At 32.2% G+C, this 9,511-nt stretch overlaps 1 long non-coding RNA gene across 3 annotated transcripts; it reads right to left on the bottom strand.

The window, feature by feature from the left end:
• Positions 1 to 5,810: 5,810 nt before the first annotated feature.
• LOC104892998 (uncharacterized) lies at positions 5,811 to 9,076 on the bottom strand. 3 transcript variants are annotated; one of them, XR_007275669.2, is made up of 4 exons: positions 8,726 to 9,076; positions 8,164 to 8,320; positions 7,071 to 7,160; positions 5,811 to 6,124 (listed from the first exon to the last, which is right to left on the bottom strand). It is a non-coding gene; the product is annotated as an uncharacterized LOC104892998 (long non-coding RNA). The 3 variants fall into 3 exon arrangements; XR_007275670.2 differs by lacking the exon at positions 8,164 to 8,320; XR_007275668.2 differs by lacking the exons at positions 8,164 to 8,320; positions 8,726 to 9,076 and adding an exon at positions 7,289 to 7,554.
• Between the last annotated feature and the right edge of the window lie 435 nt (positions 9,077 to 9,511).

Genomic DNA, 9,511 nt, shown 5'->3' with positions numbered 1-9,511 from the left:
ATGATGATGATGACCTAAGGAATACAGAGTTACAGATGTTATATATAGACTATCTTAGTCGCATAAACGACCTAAGGGTAAATAGGAAATTTAACCCGTCTAATAACAATTAATGAAAACACGAGTCGCAATCTATCCACAAAACCGCGAGTCGCGGAATTGGCCGCGAGTTGCGGTCAGCTCTCGTCAGCTCTTCGTAAAACGGTCATAACTTTCTCGTTTCTCACGGAATTGGGCATATGACCTATCGTTGGAAAGCTCTTGGAACAAGCTATCACCTCCAATTTGAATCACATAAAAACCATTTATAGATTGAGAGATATGTGCATTCAAAGCCAGCCTTATGTCATTCCTTCTTCACGCATTATACCAAACACCTTCAAGGCACCATTCAAGTCACTATTCTTACACGCTCCGCGGTGGTACGGCTTGAGTTCGTCTCGAGCAAGGTGACGTGCCACACTTACCCCCTTCTTTTTTTTCTTAATTGTATGAATTGTGAGGAAATGAATCTGCTCATTGTAGAAATTTCCGAAAACTAACTACCTTAAAAAAAATCAGATCTTTTCATTTCTACTTCGAACTTTTTCAAAGGAACACTAAAATAATAATCAACACCTTCTTGCAAGTTGCAAGTGTTCTGAGACCAATTTTTTCACATTTTTTCTCTGCTTAGTGTTCGAAATTTTCTAGGTATATTTCATGTGTTTAAATTGAAGCCATGATTCTTGAAAATTGTAAACAAGAAGAAGGCCTTCCATAATAGTAAAAAGAATGTGCCTTTCATCAGCTAGTATAAAGAGGTGTTGGCTAATGTTTTATGAGTATAAATTATGACAAGTCAAATTCTTGCCTTTGTTGCATTGTTGAGACATGTTCTTAAGGTGATAACTTTTGGCAAACTAAGTGAGGGAGGGAGCTAGCCGATGTGCCATTGCTGCTAATCTACCAATAGCATGTGCCAGAATGGCTAGTGAAGTATGTTTGTATGTCATGCAAATTTTACAGATAATTGCTTAATACTTGTAGCATATATTATTGTTTTTCTACATCTAATATAGATCTTAACTTTGATCTTAATCAAGTTGACACTGCTCCATTTGTTTCTCGCTATCTCATTTTGCTTTTCCTTAATCTTTTTTCTTGATACTCATTCCACTCGTTTCATCAAATTCTTCTGAAGACGAGGTAACCTTCTTCAAAAACATGCATTTACACAATGTTTTGATGTTTGTTGTATGTCTTAATGTTCTGTTTAGCTTAATGTAAGTTATATGGTTGAAGAAGTCCTGCAATGTGGATCGTTACTTGTGATGTATGGCAACTTATATACTCTGCACTATGAACCTTTTTAACGAAGAAATAATGGTTAATTTATTGAATAGATTCAACTGATTGTACCTAGCCTGATGGCTTAAATTAGCGGATTTTCTATTAAATTTGCTAGAAGCATCTAAAGTAATTCAAGGCACAAATATTCAATTTTAACATAGTGCATTTTGGAGCTTTGTATGTCTCACTATATTATGGGTTCTTATGACCATATTATCTCTAATATGGCTAATGTGGTTGAGGTGTTGTGAGTTCTTAGAATAACTAACGACTCCTCAATCTTTGTACTAGAACCTAAAAGACACTCACTTTGGAGTGGAGGGACTACATATCAAATAAAAATGGGGATGTTTCTTCTACTAGTGGTAGATTTCCTTTAGGACTTTCTCCCTGATTAAAACCTCATATTGGGTCGATGGAAACCAGTCCCTTGCTTACTTGGAATGAATGCAATATGTTCTTTTTACGTTGATCGTGATGCTTATATTTTATTGTTGCTTGAAAATTTGATTCTGATTCTATGATAGGACAATTATGTTTAAAGTAACTTAATTACAACGTTGGATTTTCACTAATTTGATCAAAAACGTTTGAATTTACAGGTGGTCATAAATGAAGAAATGGAAAGCCACATCCAATAAACTAGTTGCTTATAGGATGGCATGAAAGCATTTTAAATATAGAGTGATTTATTGGAGCATTTTACATGTAGAAGTTCTCTTGAATTTATAGAATTGATAAATTTTATATAGTTTTTTACTCCCTCCGTCCCATAATATAGTGCTTGTTTCTTTTTTACACCATCTCCAAGACGTAACTTTGACCTTTTATATCTTCAACTAGTTTTTAACTCGTGCATAAAATGCACGGGAGGTTTTATGTGGATATGATTTGTACCCGTACATAATGCACGGAAAATATTTTGTTCATTAAGCAGTTGTTTTATTCCAAATTTATTGAATATAACTATTATAATTCATGCAATTCGACTATATATAAAATGTATAATTATAATACATGATATATAAAAATCCTTTGTTACAATATTTCAAAGTTTAAAAATCTTAAGATTGTGATATTTAAATTTATGAATATGATGAAACAAATAACACATCAAAATGCATAGGAGTTTTTTGTTTTATAAATTTAAAATTTTAGGATGTTTATCCTAAAATCATGATTTGAACATTAGCTCGTGATTTAAAGTTTATATAATCATATCGTCGTGTATTAAGAAAATATTTCAAAATTGACTTATGACTCGTGCGTTCAGTGACTCATGTAGCTAATGTCATGATGGAACATGTGACCCGCAACTTTTTTTTAGATGAACCAAAAAGTCTCCAGGCCCTATTGTTAAAAATAGGGAAGACTGAGAGCTAACTATCAACACTTTGGGTTATCCGGACACAAACTTTGTGAAATGGTTCTAGGAGCTTTCACCCTACCCATTGCTTCATTCACATGCTCATATATATAGTCACAATTCACACAACTACTTGTACTCAATCATGCTACCACTTCAGCTCCCCCGTTTTGCAGCCCCCCTCAATCCCTTCTACTTATTAAACTATCTTATTACATATTTTTATTTTTTATATGATTAGCCGAATTGTATTAATACGAAAGTTTAAATAGAATGATTTCATCACAACCGTGAATGAGGTGTATCTTTGAATCTCTAAGTAAAAAAAATTAATTTAGTTAGACAATCACTAAGAAAATCATATAATTAAATATGACATCATATTGTGTCTTGATTTGCTTTCTATATCTTAATATGACCTATTCCTTATCATATTCTTTTCAATTCTTAGAATTGTATTGAAGAACAATCTCAAACCTCTATATTTACATTGCATCACACCCGTGAATGAGGTGTATCTCAGAATTTTAGGTTGAAATATATATCTAAATAACCATTTTGATCATAAAAATCAAATGGATATTGCGATGTTTTTTCATGATTTGCTCTATATTTCTTAATCATTATATGACGTATTCTTTTCGGATCTTAGAGTTATTTTTTCTATAATATAGTTTGTTTGACGCTATGAGAGATGATTAGATTAAATTTCTATTACATAAATAATTCATTTTTTTTATATGAAACATTATATTCTATTAGAATGACAATGGAAACGCTAATATGATTAGCCAAATCGTTTTAAAGAGCCATTTACAGTTTTTTTTAATAAAATCAAAAGTAATACAAAATTTAAAATGTTGAGATGGTGCAATGCATATAAACAAAAGATCAATTCATCTATAATAAGAGCAAAACTAATCAAATTTGATAAACAACACAGATTAGTAGATGAAATAGGGTATGTTCTCTTCGGTATAAAACAGCTAAATAGAACTGAACTAAACTGAGTTGAACTAAACTGAATTGAACTCAACTGAAATGAAATGAATAGTGATATGTGAGAGTAAAAGTATTTTCCAGAGCTGAGCTGAGCTGAGCTGAAATTGAATTGAACTGAACGGAACTGAATTGAACTGAACTAAACTGAATTGAACTGAATTGAATTGAACTGAACTAAAAATAAGCTGGAGAGAACATGCCCTTAGAGTGTGAATGATCATCTAACAAAATAAATTAAATAGTCAAGTACATTAATACTATGATTATTGATTACACATTCTGAATTACTTCCTTGTACATTACATTAATGGTAACATTCTAGATCCCTCGACGTTTAACACATTAGATTTTCAAACCCCTTTTCAAGACTTTTCTCTATTTATCCGTTGGAGGTTGAAGATTACTAAATTATCTTTTTGCATGTTGGTTTAGTTCTTTACCTCAAATTCAATTCTTCCATTATAGTGAAGAAATACCTGATTTTATTTTTTTAAAAAAGGCTTAAATGAAATATAACGAAGAAGAGATATCTTATCAGATCTAAGTATCTAACACAACCCGATAGTAAAATTGTCAAAACCATGTCTTCTTGGTAAAAAAAAAAAAGAATTCTCAATTAGGAGATAGAAATTTTCAATTAAACATTCTTATGTCATTATATTATAATTCATATTAATGATTACTTCGAGCCTCATTGATACTGAAAAACCGTTATCACAATTAAGTGGAGGGATTTGAGAAGACTAAGGGAAGAGGAAATTACATAGATGAACAGTTGCGTTAGTCAATATATAGAGATGAAGTGTTAGGCACTTATTTTTTAAATTGGCAGTTTAGTTTTATTTTTTTCCTTTTAAGGAGAAATTGGCAGTTTCGTAAATATATCAGCTGTTAAATCTTTATATACATACAACATTCAATAAGGATTTCATTCCTCTAAACACGTGAATAAGGTTTCCACTTTTGAAAATTTTTGTTACCTTCAAAATTTCTGAAAACCCAACTTTCAATAAGGACTTGGTAGTTGGTATATGTTACCTTCAAAAAATTTGAAAAAACCCAACCTTATAGTGAACCATATATATTACCTTTAAAATTATGAAAAATATATGTGAACCTTCCATATCTCACATGAATATTGTTAAAATTGTAAAAAAATATTATGTTTCACATCATTTCCATAAATTGCAATTATATTACATAAGGGAAAAATCTAATTCCATTATTTAACAAAAAAATGGACATCATATAATCACCCTCTTGTGAAAGGTGAAGTTATCCTTCAATTCTATCATGAACAAAGTGGTTGCTAAATTTTAATACTTTATTGTTCTTCATATTATGCTTTTGAATATCATCTCCATATTAATCTTTTCACATAAGTTTAGCACTGTAATAATCTTCTAATAATTGTTAATGGATTCACTCTCCTTTATCCTTCATATATAGTATTCTAAAGACCCATCTTCATATACGATTATACTAATCCTTCATAATATTCGTTTGCATACTAATCCTTCATAGTACCATTCATAGTATACTTATCCTATATTTTTTTTTTCATAACAATAAACTAATCCTTCATAGTACATATACTAAACCACAAACTTACGCATAAGGGTTGTTGATTGGATTTATTTATCTCCTTGGACATGAAGAGCGCTCGAACAAACACTACTACAAAAAATGGCAAAGATAACTGTTAAATAAGGCTTTACATAACAGTTTTGAGGTGTTATCCAAGTCAATGTAATGTAAAGTAAACATAACACCTGACAAAAGTGTTATGTTTGCCAGAGAAAACATAACAGCCATTTATAATACACGTTATACCACTAGATAACACATTTTGTAAATAAGTGTTATGTTTGCTATTTATATGACAAATTGGAAGAAGGAAAATTTAACACTTATCTTGAATAACTGTTATGTTTTCCTATAATATATATAACATATATTACCTATAACTGTTATCTATGATATTTGTTTTTTTAATTATCATATTCTCACCTGTGAGCAGGCGTTAATTGCAGCAGCTCAAAAATTTCGTACAGTACCTGCTATATAATACTCAACCCATAGGATCTTACAACCAACAAATTAAATTCCAAAATTTTTATTTCACAATATAATTCAACGAATATTCATAATTCTAAACTTCCAAAAACTACTATATATACAAATCAATATTAATCTAAATCATAAACAATCAAATCTAGACTAGCCACATCCACATGATATTAATATCCAAATCCAAAAATATAATGTACATCCAAAAATGGATTAAGGTAAAAAAAATTAGGCGGGAAGTTAGAACTCATTCATCATTTGTGCTTCTTGTTGATCTCCGACATATGTAATCCACAACTCTTTGAGTTCATCAATTTTCTCGTAAGAATAGGTTTGACCAATGCCGTAATAATACTGCAATAAAGGTAATTACATAATAAGTATTCATAAAACAATTATGCATTTGTATGTATGTGCCACAAATTGTCAAATATCTACAACAACATCTTTGAGACTCAAACAAAAGATTGTATATTAATTCAGGTGCCACTACATTCACCTTGAAATAGACGGGCTTTCTAGTTTCTAAACTACATGCTTCAGTTCAAAGTATTAATTATGAGTTGGGCCTTCATTTCCTTATCACTTCATAGATATACATGTATGGGATGCATTAAGGTTTAAACAATCTCATTGCATGTTTGTCTACTAATGTTCTTTTCGTAAGATAAGAAAAAAAAAGTAACTTGATTGCTAATCCAAACCTACTGACCTGACATTGTCAACTTCTCTAATTCTTTCCAGCAAGCCTCCTACCTACACCCTTTCAACTCTTCCTTGTGCCCATCGAAGATTCAAGTTTGTCTATAGTTTTGTGGGTGATAACGTCAATTTGTTTAAATTTACCATCGAGAGTCCCGTTTTTGAACCTCTAACCAAATGTGATGTAGAAAAGAGGTCGGTTTTTAGCATTCTGACGATGAAATTATATAACCCTCACATGGTATTGGGAAAAGATTATATACTTGGCCTTCTTTGCCTCCATATACTTCAGATCTCTTTTGTCGCTTTCTTAAACTTTTATTGTTTTCCTATTAGTCTTTATATCTTAATTCTTCTCAATTCGTTCCTGAAGAGGAATCTATTTAAGAAAGTTATGGTTTTCTTTTCTTCCTGCAACTTAATTAAATTTCATTCAAAACTCCTGAGATACATTCATATAGACTGCTTTGATATCCATGGGAAACAAAAGCAGACTACCAGGACAACAACATGCAAGAATCACACTTGAGAACTAAATCATTGGCTTATTATTATGCAAATGGAACAAACCCAGAGATTATAAGAAAGAAAAACTCACAGCATCTGCTTCTATGGTAGAGCCATTTTCAAGTTTCACTGCAGCCACTCTTCCATCAAAACCAGCTTCTAGGTTTTTAATCATATTACCCTATTACATTTACAAATCACTAGGTGTTATAGTCAGTTGAAATGCATGTAAAATTAAACCTAGATTATAACTAAAACAACCATAATAGAAATGATTTAGATATGATGGGAGATAGACATATTGCCCACCTTCACAAATTTGACACCACTTTGCTCATACAGCTCTTCGTACTTCTTAGCTAGTGAAGGAGTAAATAATCTTTGCAAAAGACGGTCTTCAGGGAATATGATGCAATGTTTAGTACTCTACAGTTTTTCTTGGGGTTCATGAAGATTTAAGCTCTCCACTAGGCACTAGAACGATTGCTGTTAAATAGTGGCTAACTTGGTGGTGGGCTTGGTCAATAAGCTAAATGATCATTTGTCAACACTAGAATGCAATTTGTTCCTTTCTCTCCCCCCTCCCTCCCTCCCTCCCTCCCAAGTATCTTTCTTGGTGGTGGTGTTTGGAAAGACTGAAATCGTGTCCCTCCATACAATTTTCTCTTTACCTGGTGCTGCCTGAGCAAAGAAAGATGAACTTATTTCAATTTTGACAAGCACATCCCTGCATAGGAGTAAACTTTTGTACTCATAGCTGGCTCCTTCTAGTACTCAAGTGTTTGGAGCTGACTTAACTGCATTAAGTTGTAATCAGGACTTGCTGCTATCATTTTTTACAATCTGGATTAAACAGGATAGTCAGACCGGTCCAGTTAATGTCCGAGGAAATTTGACTCCAAAATGTTGTTGAGCAATTGGAGTAATAATACAAACTTACTAAAATTGACCTGTATAACACTATAAACCATAACAAAAGCTGTCTGGATTTCAATATATGAAAATTAACAAAAAAATATTACTTCAAGTTTTAGATGACTCTGTAGACGAATTCTTGTTCATAATATATCTTCAATTTCTAGACTTGAATGGTTGAATAGCACAGTGCTATATGCTTGAATGGTTATTGCATTTACTATATTCACCAGTTATTGAGTGTATATTTCAGAAGTGGTATAACCTACTGTAATGATATGCAGCCCCTCTTAGCTGATTTTGAGATTTCTGAAGGCATATTTTCAGAGCTCGAATTGAAGATTCAGATTCAGTGTGCTTATGGCTTGGGGCAAATGTGATGCTGCAGTATTCACGCAAAGAGGTGGCCCATTCTTCCTCAATATTCTTGCAGAACCAAATTACCAATATTAACTTAATGTGTGCTAGTCTCAATATATGCAAAGATATTTTCATATGGCAAAAGACGGCATACAATGAGCTAAAAAACAAAACTGTAGTCTAACAAATCAATACCCTGATTCAATTATACTATCCCTGGCAACTGAATGAGTTCAATTATAAATCAAATCATATTTACAATATCCTAATTACAATTTGAAATTGCAAACTAACAATTTCCAAAATCATGATCTGAGTTCATGACCAATTCCAAATCAACAACATAAATCCACAATCACAAATTCACATTTCACAAGTATCATAATTCACAACCAAACAATGTGAATATTACCTTTAAAAAAAATTAAAACTAAAACTAAAACTAAAAAACTTAGGGTTTAGAAAACTTACGGACTGACTGGAGTGACAATGAGTGAGTGTTGGGCGTCTCGGGAGGTCCGCGACGGCGAATGGATGTGGGCGGTGGGGTGGCGGCGTCGCTTCGCCTCCTGACTCCGTCGCTTCGTGGCTTCGTACCTCTTCGTCTCTTCCTCACCGCTCCTGACTCCATCGTTCGAAGTTCAACGTTCGTGACTTCGTTCCTCTTCCTCACTGCTCGTCATCGTCGTCTCCGGCGAATGCGAATGTGTTGTCTCCATCGTCGTCTCTTCCTCACCGCTCCTGACTCCATCGTTCCAAAGTTTGTTCGTTTAGGGGAGTAGAAACTAGAAAGCTTGTTCCTAAAAGTAATTGAAAATAAAACGGTTTGAAACGTAATTATTTTAAGTGAATTTTTATTATTAATAGAAATTCACCATATTCCCATAAAAGAATAAAATAAAATACAATAAACTAATTTCATAGCAAAGATAACACACATTAAGATAAGTGTTAAGTGGAATATTTTCTATACAAGCTAAGATAACAGTTCTTTTGTTAAAACGTTAAATTTAGACTTTACATAACAGTTGATAAAATAAGAGTTAATTTAGGGGTGTTATCTTTGCCCTTTTTTGTAGTAGTGAAATTACTTTGGATTGTATTTTATCGCAATACAAAACTATGTGTAACTACTTCAAATATATTTGGCTTGATTTTTTCTAGCATAATAGTAACTTCTATTTTTTTTCTTTGGATTCTATATCTCTATTCTATATGTCGAGAAGGATAGGACACCAAAAAAAAAAAGATATCTAA

This window comes from Beta vulgaris, chromosome 6, assembly GCF_026745355.1.
Source record: "Beta vulgaris subsp. vulgaris cultivar EL10 chromosome 6, EL10.2, whole genome shotgun sequence".
Taxonomy (NCBI): Eukaryota; Viridiplantae; Streptophyta; class Magnoliopsida; order Caryophyllales; family Amaranthaceae; genus Beta; species Beta vulgaris.
The sequence above is the reverse complement of the archived record's forward strand: the minus strand, read 5'-3'. Positions and strand labels throughout refer to the sequence as shown.